This window comes from Petaurus breviceps, unplaced genomic scaffold (assembly GCF_028583685.1).
Source record: "Petaurus breviceps papuanus isolate PSGF00001 unplaced genomic scaffold, PetGlider_PUasm1.0 90895, whole genome shotgun sequence".
Taxonomy (NCBI): domain Eukaryota; kingdom Metazoa; phylum Chordata; class Mammalia; order Diprotodontia; family Petauridae; genus Petaurus; species Petaurus breviceps.
In genome coordinates this window covers 29,077,097-29,088,631 of record NW_027187372.1, presented here as the reverse complement: position 1 = coordinate 29,088,631, position 11,535 = coordinate 29,077,097, and the positions used below count along the sequence as shown (strand labels likewise).

The following is an 11,535-nucleotide window of genomic DNA, read 5'->3' as shown; positions in this document are numbered from 1 at the left end:
TCTCTCTCTCTCTCTCTCTCTCTCTCCCTCTCTCTCTCTCTCTCTCTGTCTCTGTCTCTCTCTCTCTCCTGTCTGTTTCTGTCTCTGTGTCCCACTGTCTTTTGTTCACTTCCCCTCCCATCTCTTCCTCTCCTCTCATCCTATTTTCTCTCCTCGGCTCCCATCTGGCCATTTTTTCTCCACCCCTTTTCTGTAGCACGCCTTCCAGCTGGTTCCAATCAGAGGAAAGACTGGCCACTTGCAGAGTGACTACAGATATCCGCTGCCCAGCTTCCAAAGCTAGGGTCACATCCTCTCACACCACATAACCATGTGCATTGGCTCACCCTTCTCATGGACATAAACACCCACATTTGCCCACAGAGGCATATATGCACTCTCCCACATATACATACATGCCCATAAATGTGCACACATGCCTGGGCAAGAGGGAGAAGGCTTGTTCTGGATCCCAGGATAACTTCAGCTTTTTTAAGTACTTTCCCCCAAAGGTGCCCCTGGCATCCCTGACTATTTCCTTACTTCTCCTCCATTCTCTTGCCACCAAAAAAATTTTCCCTAATCTCTAGATACCAATCAAAGCATTAACTCTCCATATGACTTTGGGCAAACCCCCTCCCTACTCTAATCCTCCATTTCCTTCTCTTTAAAATGAGGTGTTTGGGGCGGCTAGGTGGCACAGTGAATAGAGCACCGGCCCTGGAGTCAGGAGGATGTGAGTTCAAATCCGACCTCAGACACTTAACACTTACTAGCTGTGTGACCTTAGGCAAGTCACTTAACCCCAATTGCCCTGCTCTCCCCCTTCCAAAAATAAAATAAAATGAGGAATTTGTCCTAGAGGATCCCACAGTCTCTTCTAGTTCTGGGTACTGACTCTTACCAGCTGTGTGACGAGGAGGAAATCACTTAACCTCTCTGCATCTCACTTGTCAAGAAGAGTTTGAATTAGATAACTTCAGAAGCCCCTTTTAGCTCTAAATCTATCCTCTGTGAATACCTGCTGTGTTAGGCTTAAATGAGATAAACATACAGCAGGATCTCCGTAAACTTTAAAGCATGATTTAGATGTCAATTATTAATGGTATAATTCTAAGATTATGATAAAATATACAAACATAAAATTGAACCAACTGCAGCAGATGATGCTTAAGGGAAGATTAGTCATATAGCTTCAAGATCTGGAGTTAAGTGGAGCAATGAGCTGGGGATCAGGAAACCTGTGAATTCTTGTCTTCCCTCTAGAATTAACCAGCTATGTGACCTTGGCTCTGTCATTTCATCTCTGAAGACCTAAACATTCCCTTCCATCTCTGACAACCTCTCAGCAGCTCCTCATCTGACCAGTCCTAATATCAATTGGATTGGAAGGATGGGAAGTAGGAGAGGAATCCAAGGTTCACTTGTGGCCTTGTGACCTTGGGCAAGTAATTTCTTCTCTCTAGACATCAGTCACCTTATTTGTAAAGAGATTGGTAAGATTAATGTGACTAAAGGTTGCTTTAGTGCACACATTTTTAACCTAGGGGTCCATGAACTTGCTTTAAAAAAATTAGATAATTGCATTTCAATAGAATTGGTTTCCTTTGTAATCCTATGTATTTTATTTTACGCATTTAAAAGTTTTATTGTGAGAAGGAATCCATAGGCTTTACCAGGTTTCCAAAGGGGCCCCTTGCACAAAAAGACTGAGAATTCAACTTTTTCAGATGGTAGGACCCAGAACTCAGAATCAGGAAAACCTGGATCCATACTGTGCCACCAGCTGTGAGTCCCTAGACAAATCACACACCCTCTCTGTGCTTCAGTTCTTTCCTCTGTAAAATGAGGGGGCTGGACCTGATCACTTTGAAAACCCTTCCAACTCCAAATCCATTATCCTGAATTCACAATTCTATATAAGTTGCCGCCTCATTCAAAGAAAACCTTCACATCTTTTCTTATCCCTGTGTCTAACATCCAGAATCTTTCAGCCTTCCTGGGATCCTGTTACATCTTCATCTCAGTTCTGAGGCAGAAAGGAGGCCAGCACTTCACCCAAAGCCCAGCACCAGTCTGAGTGGAGGTTTTCATTACTCTTTCCTCTAATGGACCACAGCCCAGTGCTACTGAACTATTGGACCCTCTTACAGAAATACAGAATTTCCAAGTTGGATGAGACCTCCAAAGTCATCTGATCTAACCCATCCCTAAAGAAGAATTCTGACAAAACTCTGAAAAGCATTTAGTCGCTCTCTACTTAAAGACCTCCCTGAAGGTCTTTAAGGTCCCTGTGGGTCCTTGAAGACCCACAGCCTGCCAAGGTGGCCCATTCCACGTTTGGAGAGCCCTCCTTGTCATCGGCCTCTGCAGCCTTCTCATTCTTTCTAGTTCTGCTTTCTGGGGTCAAGTAGGAAAGTCTACTTCCTTCTTCCATAGGATGACCCTTGAAATACTTGTCCTTCCTGAGTCTTCTCACCACTAATCTTTAACCAATCCTCACACAGCAGGTGGATTCTTCAAAGCTTTATGTCAACACTATGGCACCCTAGCTATCTCTTTCTACCAATGCCACCAGTCTTTGGCCAACCTCTAGAGTACTTGGATGTTGCCCCAGACTTTCCCTGTCCCGACCTTTTCTTTATAATCCTTCTCCTTCTGTCTCCATACTCCAGGGGGTTCCTAAATCCCCCTGAGCTAACTCGATGCCTCACAAAGGGAAAAGCTGCTCAACCACAGGAAGCTGAGAGATTATCCTCTCCCTTTCTCCCATCCCCTCAGGCCCCATTAGGCCCATTATTTCTGTTGATTTTGCTCAGGACAAACGGCTCCCTCCAGAGGCTTTTCTGCCCTTCCTCCCCCAGCTTGGCTCTAGAAGGGGAATATCTGACAATACATTGCTGAGGCAATGACAGCTTAATGTCATAAGCCTTGGATGCTAATGAGAGGTCTCTGACGACCAGAAGCCCTCAGCCCTAGGACTAAAATCCCCTGGTTGTATTTCCTGATCAGGGGTTCTTAGCTTAGGATCCATGGATTGATTTCAGGTTGTCTGTGAGCTTGGAAGGGGAACAAAAGCACATGTCCTTATCAATAGAATTTATTTTCTTTGTAATTCTATATATTTTATTTATTCATTTGAAAACTTTATTCTGGGAAGGGGTCTATAGACTTCACCAGACTGCACAAGGGTTTGGCATTCAAAAAAGGTTAAGAACCTCTGGTCCAGAGAATAAACTTTTGGAGACCATGAGTGTGTCTTTTTTTTTCTTGCTGCTCACCCTATGCTTCCTACAGGGCTCTGCATACACTAAGTGCTCAATAGATGCTTGTTTGTTTTCCTCAGACCCAATTCATTGAATATTGGTTTTATTGTATGTGTTTTCATTTAGCAGTTTTTATGGCTGCTTTCACTCTCTCAATTCAATTCAATCAACATTTAACAAGGTCCTACTGTGAGAGAGGGACTGAGCCTTGTGTTGGAGATTACAAAAAATGCAAAATAGCACAATCCCTGCCCTTAAGGGATTTAGGATCTAACTCAGACTTGGGAGAGCGGTGGACACAAGGCAAGCACGCTTCGAGGAAAGTAGAAGAGAAATGAACCAAATGTTTTAGGAAAATTTGAGGGGAAAAGGATCCACTTTCATCTTGGGCTAATCAGGTGAGGCTTCATGGAATAGGTGGCCTTTGAGCTGAGCCTTAAAGAAAGAGAAAGATTTCAGTGGAGTATCTTACAGGCAAAAGAGTATTTATTGTCCAGACAAACTTGACCCTGTCACTCCACTAGCTACTAAAACATCAGTGACTCAATATTGCCTATACAATGAACTTCAGCCTCCTTAGCCTAGCATTCAATGACTTTCTCAGTATGCTTAGGATGTGTGTGTGTGTGTGTGTGTGTGTGTGTGTGTGTGTGTGTTTTCTATGCTTTGGAGGTAACTTCCTCCCTTGTGGCTCCCTCTCTGATTGGATGACAACTCCCAGAAACTCCATTTTAGGAGAGTATCCAGGCAAACCAGGGATCTAGAGGTAGCTAGGTGGATAGAGTATCAGCACTGCAGTCAGGGGGAACTGAGTTCAAATCCAGCCTCAGACACTTAGCTGTGTGATCCTGGGCAAGTCATTTAACCCTGTTTGCCTCAGTTTCCTTCTCTATAAAATGATCTGGAAAAGGAAGTGGCAAACCACTCCAGTATCTTTTGCCATGAAAACCCTATGTGGGGTCCTGAAGAGTTGGACATGACTAATTGGCTAAACAGCAACATGCAGGCAACCCCATGTTCCATTCTGGCTGCTCTCTGGACTTCCCCTACTATTACCTACTACTCCCCTTTTTACTTTTGGTCTTCCCCCATTAGAATATAAGCTCCTTGCGGCCAGGGAATCTATTTCTTTCTTCTTATGTTTGTATTCCCCGAACTTGGCAGTGTCTGTTACATTGTAATCACTTAACATGCTTCTTGGCTTGGCTCACCTCTCAGCTTATTTTCCATTCTTACCCTTTGCGCAATCCATGATGCAGCCAGACTGGACTGTTAGCTGTTCCTTTGTCTCCTCCTTCGTTCTCCCACCTCTCTGCATCTGTGCAAACAATCATCCCTGTTCTCCATTTATTGAAATCTTCTTTCGATATTCAGTTCAATGTCACCTCCACCATGAAATTTTCCCTGTTTCCCTAGCTCAGGAAATCTTAACCTTCTTTGTTTCAGTCAACAAGTACTTAGCTTACTTTGTTCTTTAAGCTTACTTAGCTTTACTGTGTTCCATGTCCAGTGAATCTCATGGATTCCTAAGAATAATATTTGTTGCCTACATTCACAACTGAAGGAAATGCTAAATTTCCATTAGAGATTAGTGGATAATGAAACTATAATTCTTCTTTCTCATCTAAGGTCATAGATTCCCTTGAAATCTATCTGTGGACCCCAGGTAAAGAAGGCCTGCCTGAGCTGAAAGTGACCTCTCCCTCCTCAAATTCTCCTACCCCACCTTTTCTGTCTCCTTTGCCTCATTATACTTTGTTCACTATTACATATTTCTAGTTGCATACATTCTATCCAATTGTAAGCTACTTCAGAATAACACTGAACGGACATTTGTGGAGAGAAAGGGCACTTCCTGAGTTCACACTAACCCCATAAAAGAACTTTGCTGAAGAGAGCTTTCAAACCCAACACTAGCTAGGCAGCTAAATTGCACAGTGGTTAGAGCATTGGGCCCCTAGTCAGGAAGACTTGAGTTCGAATATGGCTTTAGACACTTAAAAACTCTGTGACCCTGGGCAAGTCACTTAATCTTTGCCTCAGTCTCCTCATCTGTAAAATAGCAATAATAACAATAGCACCTACCTCTCAGGATTGTTTCAAGGATCAAATGAAGTGTTTGTGAAACACTTAATAAAGTTTATAACATATAATAGGGGTTTGACAAATGCTTAATTCCCTTCCCTTTAGAGAGTTCCTGAATCCAAAGTCTTGGGATTGTGAGGAACCTCTTTCCTCCTTCATCTTGCCTAACTGCTTGGGTCAGGGCTAGGGTGACAGGGTTTGGATTAAGGCTGGTGATGGTTGATATTATGGTTACAGTTGGGGGGCACTTTCTTGTATGCTTTGAAGGAAGCATGGTAGAAAGAGCAGTGGTCTTGAAGTCAGAAGACCAGGGTTGGAGGCTAAATCCTAATACTTATGGATGCACTTAAGACTCAGGGCAAGTTGCTTAAATCTGGGACCCAATTTTCTTAATGCTGAAGCATCACAGGATCAAATAATCATAAAAGTAGATCTGGAGCTGGGAGAGACCTTCGAGGAGGTAACTTGCCCAAAGTGGGACTTGTACCATGCATCAATGTAAACTCTTGGTTCCCAGTTGAGTGGGCTTTCGGTTGGGACTAGGATTTGACCTTGCTTTTGGCATTAGGATTAAGGTTATGGTTTGAGTTAATGTTGAGGCTGGCATTAGTATTGGAATCCAGGCTGGGTTGTTAAAACTGAGGTTAGTACAGGGGTTAAAGCTATCTTTATACTGTGCTGTTTATTCATACGTCTGAATATAACATATCACTGTCAAGTTAAAATCTGCCTACAACTCATTGCTTAACACACCCAGCTCCTCTCTAGTGGAGAATAGCCAGTTTCTCTCCATCCAGGAAGCCTGCCCCAGAGGAGATCTGGATGACCTTTTGCCTCTCTTTTCAGTCACAGCGTCTCTATTCCAAGCCCAATTGCCCAAATATATATATAGATCCACCCTGGTTCTTTCACCTTCTTTTCTAAAGTAACCATGAGAAATAATGTCTGGCAAGATGGACAGGTTTTGTTTTTTGTTTTGTTCTGTTTTGTTTTGTTTTTTACTATTTCTGAGGTCTATTCTTCTAGTCAATGTACAGCAAATAGCTTCCAGCAGTGATGTCCCCCTTCATTTTCCCATATTCCAATCACAAGATTACAGAATTTGAGAACTGGAAGGGACCTCAGTGACCATCTAGTCCAATCCCTAAAATCCCCCCAGAGAATCCCAACTATAGCACACTAAATTAGCAATTATCTAATATGTCCACCCTCTAACTTAATAAATGTCCTCCTTACAGGGTGCAGCCCAGAACTGAATACAGTCCTCTAGATGAATCTGCCATCCACCTATGCCTTCCCTACCTTATCATTATGAAGCTGACCTTTTGTACCCAAATGTAAGTGACTCTACATTCACCTCTTGAATTTCATCATCAGGGCTCTCTCCTGTTGAGATTCTTTGGATTGTGTCATCTGCCCTGTTAATTATCCCTCCCAGTTTTGTGCCATTGGCATATCTGATGAGTGTTCCATCTTCACTCTTATCCATCAGTCTAGTATGTTGTTGAATTGTTGTAGTTGTGTCTGACTGTCTGGGACCCCATTAGGGGTTTCCTTGGCAACGATACTCGAAAATGGCTTGCCATTTTCTTCTTCAATTCATTTTACAGATAAAGAATTGAAGCAAACATGGTTAAGTGAGTTGCCCAGGGTCACACAGCTAATAAGTGCCTGAAGCTGGATTTGAACTCAGGTGCTTCTGACTGCAGGACTGGCGCTCTATCCACCTAACTGCCCAGAACTGAGAGAGTGAAGAAGGATCTGCTGTGGAGACTACAGTGAATATGACATATTCTTTGACATGGTTTTACTATCTCTCCGCTGGTAAAAACAAATCCAAATAAATCTAAACTGAAGCCTATAGAATGTAAAATATTTGAGGGATTAATTTTTCATTTTGTCTTCTTGGAGTCAAGGAGATCTGAGTTCAAATCTGACCTCAGGCACTCACTAACTGTGGGACCCAGACATAATTTCTGTCTGCCTTGGTTTCCTTGACTAGAGGCAATTATCTTCCAGTGTGTTGTGAAGATCAAATGAAATAATAGTTGTAAGGGGCTTAGCACAGTGCCTTCACACAGCAGGTACATGATAAATGCTTATTTTCTGCTTCCCTTCTTTGTATTCCTAGCACGGTGCCGTACATATTATGGGTGCTTAATTAGCAGCTCATTGAATTGGATTGGAAGTGCTTAACCCCAACAAAAAGAGGCAGTGTGGGTCAATGAGGCCATCTTCCAGTATTAGTTCCAACGCTAGGCAGCTATGTTACCCTGGGCAAATCACTTCCCCTTTCTGGGCCCAAATTCGTCATTCTGCAGAATGAAGAGTGAGACTACAGAGTCTCTGATACCTCTTTCAAATTCAAAATCTTGTCAGTGTACAATAAGCCCTTGGGCAAATTAATTCACCTCCTGGAGTTCCTGTAGCTTTATCAGGTAAAAAAAAAAAAATGAGACTAATGCTTTCCCTTACCCACCCCAGTTGCTGTGACAAAATGAGATTAGAGCCCCAGATACGTGTTGCCGAGCAAAAAGTACGGCAAATGCACGTGACTCTCTGGACTTTCTCTCTGTGTCCTGGGCCTGCCAGAGAGAATTGTAAACAGGATCAAGTTTGCTTTGGAGCTGGAGCATAGGATCAAAAGGAAGATTTTTATGGGAAGAGATGGAGAAGATGGGGAGAAACTTTAGAAGTGGTCAAATGAGTAGGCACCTAACATCTTCTCTTTGGGTCATTTTTGCCCTGCCTGGTCAAACTCCTAAGAGGGAAACACTCCTTGTCTGTCAGTCCCTCCAGGACTTCCTCATTCTGTCTTCCCATCCCCCCAGTGTTCAAGGCTACAGAAGAGATTGTGAAAACCCAGAAGAATTTGGCAAAAGATTGCAAAGCACTAGTTCCTTGGATTCTTTTTCTCATGGGTGGTTATTATTATGATCTAGTCACTAATATTATTAGTAGGAATAACCTGTTACATTGCTACAGCACTTTATATTTTCAAAGCACTTTCACACATAATCTAATTTGATCCTTGTGACAATTCAGGGAGGTAGGGCTTCATTTCTCTGCTTTTATAGATTAGGACACAGAGGCTCAGAGCTGTTAAGAACTTGCCCAAGGTCACAAAACTAAGGTAGGATAAAAACTAGATCTTCTGTCTCCTAGTTTAATACCATTTCTTGCATACTATTAATGTTTAAAGGACAGTCCTATCCTCTAGCAAGGATACAATGCTTTTTGAAGTCCCTCCCAATCTATTCTCACCAGAACATCCCTTCTCTGATCCCCGACATCACTGGTACATTAGATACCATTTGATGATTCTATTAAAGGAATGGTAGATAGGTTCTTCCCCTCCCCCACTCTCCACCCCGAATTTACCAGAGCATAGTTGGATGCCCTTGGTCATTCCTGTGGGCATGAACATGTCACAAATACTAAAGATATGGTGCTCAATACACCACCTTCTGTAGATTACAAGGACCCTTCTGTGCAGCTGTGTAACAGCAGGGGTAAAATTGGAGGGGAAGGGATAGGACCACTTTGTGTTCTCAATCCCCTGGGGGCTGAAAGAGGGAAGATTGGCAGGTGTGAGGAAAAACAAATTCTTTGGAGCTAAATTAGGAGGGCTTCCTTGCTTACCGTGGGTAAGCAACTGGCTGTCAATGCCTGAGTGGGACTGGGCAAGGAAGCACGTGGCAAATCCCAGCTTCTCTATCTAGCTACAGCCCACCAACCATGGAATCAATTCTTCTCTCCAAGAATGGAAATGAGCCTCATTCTGAGGGGTTGCCTATGTTGGTCCTTCTCAAGGGACTCCTTTTAGATACCTCAAGTGGATCAACCTCTAAAAGTTCAAGAAAATGTGTAACTATAATCTATCATTTTCAAAGCACTGTATTTGGAACTAGGGAACCCAGGTTCAAATCTCATCTCATCTCTAATATGCTTTGACCAGGTGACCCCTTTTCTTGCCCTGGGTTTTCTCACCTGTAAAGTGATTAGCATCTCCCCTCACTGTGCCTCTGTAATGTGCCTAAGTGTTTCCTCATTTGTAAATGAGGGGGTTGGATAACATAACCCATAGGGTCCCTCCTAGTGATGTGATTCCATGTCTCCTGAAATCCCCTCTAAATCCATGAAACTGTGACATAAATTAAGGCCAGGGAAGGGAAAAACCACTCTTTTATGGAAATACCTTCCTCAGTTGCTCATTCTGGCATCTCTCCTCTCTGCCTGGTCTCTTATTTCTCTACCTTGAGATTTTCTCATTAACCTGGACCAGGATAGGAGTCAAAAAAGAGTGTGGATGTGGGGTAGGTGGTAGTAACCAATAATGCCTTTTCTGGTTACCAGACAAGAAAAGGTTAATCCCTCCTCTGAGCTGGAAATGAGGGAATTCAGGAGTGAGCCATGCCTTGGAATTCATACCATTTCTTTTCTGACAGAATAAAAGTGGTTTGGAGAAGAGAGGCAGGTAGAGTCAAGACTGATTGCAAGAAATTGTGAAGGTTCAGAGGATTTTCTTTCCTTCCTCCTCTCTAATCAGGCACCCTGCTCACTCCTCCCAGCTCAGCCTCCCTTAAGACGCCCCCTCTTTCTTTTCTGTCCTAAGGTTTCAGTGGGTAGGGTTCTCTTCCCTCCCTCACTTCTGCTTTTACAGCTTAGGAGGCATTTGTGGGAGCGAGACAAACGCAGAAAATGTGGGTATATTTGCGGGAGGGAGAGAGACTCCGTGTATGTGTGTGTGTGTGTGTGTGTGTGTGCGTGTGCGTGTGCATGTGTGTGTGTGTGTATGACAATGTGTGAAAGGTGTGGGGAAGCAAGCTCTCTAGCCGTGTTTCTATGGAAACACCTGATTTATAGAAATATTGCATGGAGCCCTGAGTTTCACAGAAAAAAATCTGTGCCAAGAAAGTTTAATTTTGAAACAAACAAATAGCTTATTGTAGGGTGAGGAGGAGGGAGAGAGTGGAGAAGGGAGGAATAAGGGAAATGAAACTTTGGGATAATAGAGAGAAAGAAAGAAAAAAAGGAGAGAAAGGAGGGATGAAGGCAGGATGGAAAGGAGGAAGTAGGGGAGAGAAAAGAAGATAGAGATTATATCAGCTTAGGTTACCAAGTTGGAAAGATCAAGAGGAAATTTACTAGAAGGGAGACTGATTCATATCTTGTTCCCTCTTTCCCCACCTGTTGGGCCTTACCTGTGCACACCCGCCCTTCCTCTTAGCTCTGTGTATAAATCCCAGGAAAGTGTCTCTCTCCTCCTCTTCCTCCCCCACCCTTCAGCGGAGCTCCGAGCGGTGAGCCTGACTGCTCAAAGTTCTGATCTCTGCGTGTGTTTGCCCTGTTTCTATTCCTCTAGATCCTATTGGGGAGGGGAGGGGGTGGGAAGAAGGGAGGGAGGAAAGGAGAGAGGGAGGGAAAGATGGAAGAAGGGAGGGAGGGATCTAGGAAATGGGGGGAACGACAACAATAAAGTCTTTATTTGGCAGCCAAAACTCCCAAAGAATTAATCCTCACACATCATGCCTTCTAACAGACTCAAATTTAATAACATTTCCTTCTGCTGCAGCCGGTTCTGGAGAAACCCTACATGGTCCATGTTTTGAAAACAAACTGAATTACAAAAAGGAAGAAGCATGCAAAGAAACCTCACCCATAGGCTGGGCAGGAGTGTGAGTAGGACAGCCGGGTCCTTAGCCAGACTAATTTCGATTCAAAGAATTGCTTTCCTTTTGGTCAGCCCAAGGCAACTGAGCTTTTCAAGTGTCCTCTGAACAGGGCTGGCAGTTACTGTCATGTTCTTGAAGAGGCGATAGGATAGACTAAATAAATAGGAGCTAAGAGATAGTGTGCTGACATCACACCATTTGACAGGGGGAGACTTAGTGACCCGGAGAGAGCAGGAGACTCTCCAAGTTCATACGTCAAGAACAGAGCAGCATCAAAATTTTAACTGCTGGCCTTGGAGTCTAAGTAGACATGTTCTCTGTCAACAAAGCTTTCTGCACAAGCTCATCCCATTTCAAAGCCATGCAAAATTTAATTGCCGGATGAATACCACCACAGAAAAATTCCCCAAATGAGACCTTGACCACACTTTATTAACTCCAGGACCTGAGTCATGTTCTCCAAAGAACCATTCACAGAAACATAGAATCTTAGGGTTAGAAGTACATTAGAGATTATCTAGGCCACTTTC

General features: G+C 43.3%; 1 protein-coding gene across 2 annotated transcripts in view; it reads right to left on the bottom strand.

Annotated features, from left to right (window-relative positions):
- Nucleotides 1–10,696, bottom strand: part of PRELP (proline and arginine rich end leucine rich repeat protein) — a 31,104-nt gene extending 20,408 nt beyond the window's left edge. The window contains exons 1-2 of one of the 2 annotated variants that reach the window (XM_069074617.1): nucleotides 10,535–10,696; nucleotides 4,482–4,563 (exon numbers count right to left, since the gene is read on the bottom strand). The gene's annotated coding sequence lies outside the window, so the exon portion shown is untranslated. The remainder of the gene's footprint in view (nucleotides 1–4,481; nucleotides 4,564–10,534) is intronic. The other variant, XM_069074616.1, reaches the window with a different exon arrangement.
- Between the last annotated feature and the right edge of the window lie 839 nt (nucleotides 10,697–11,535).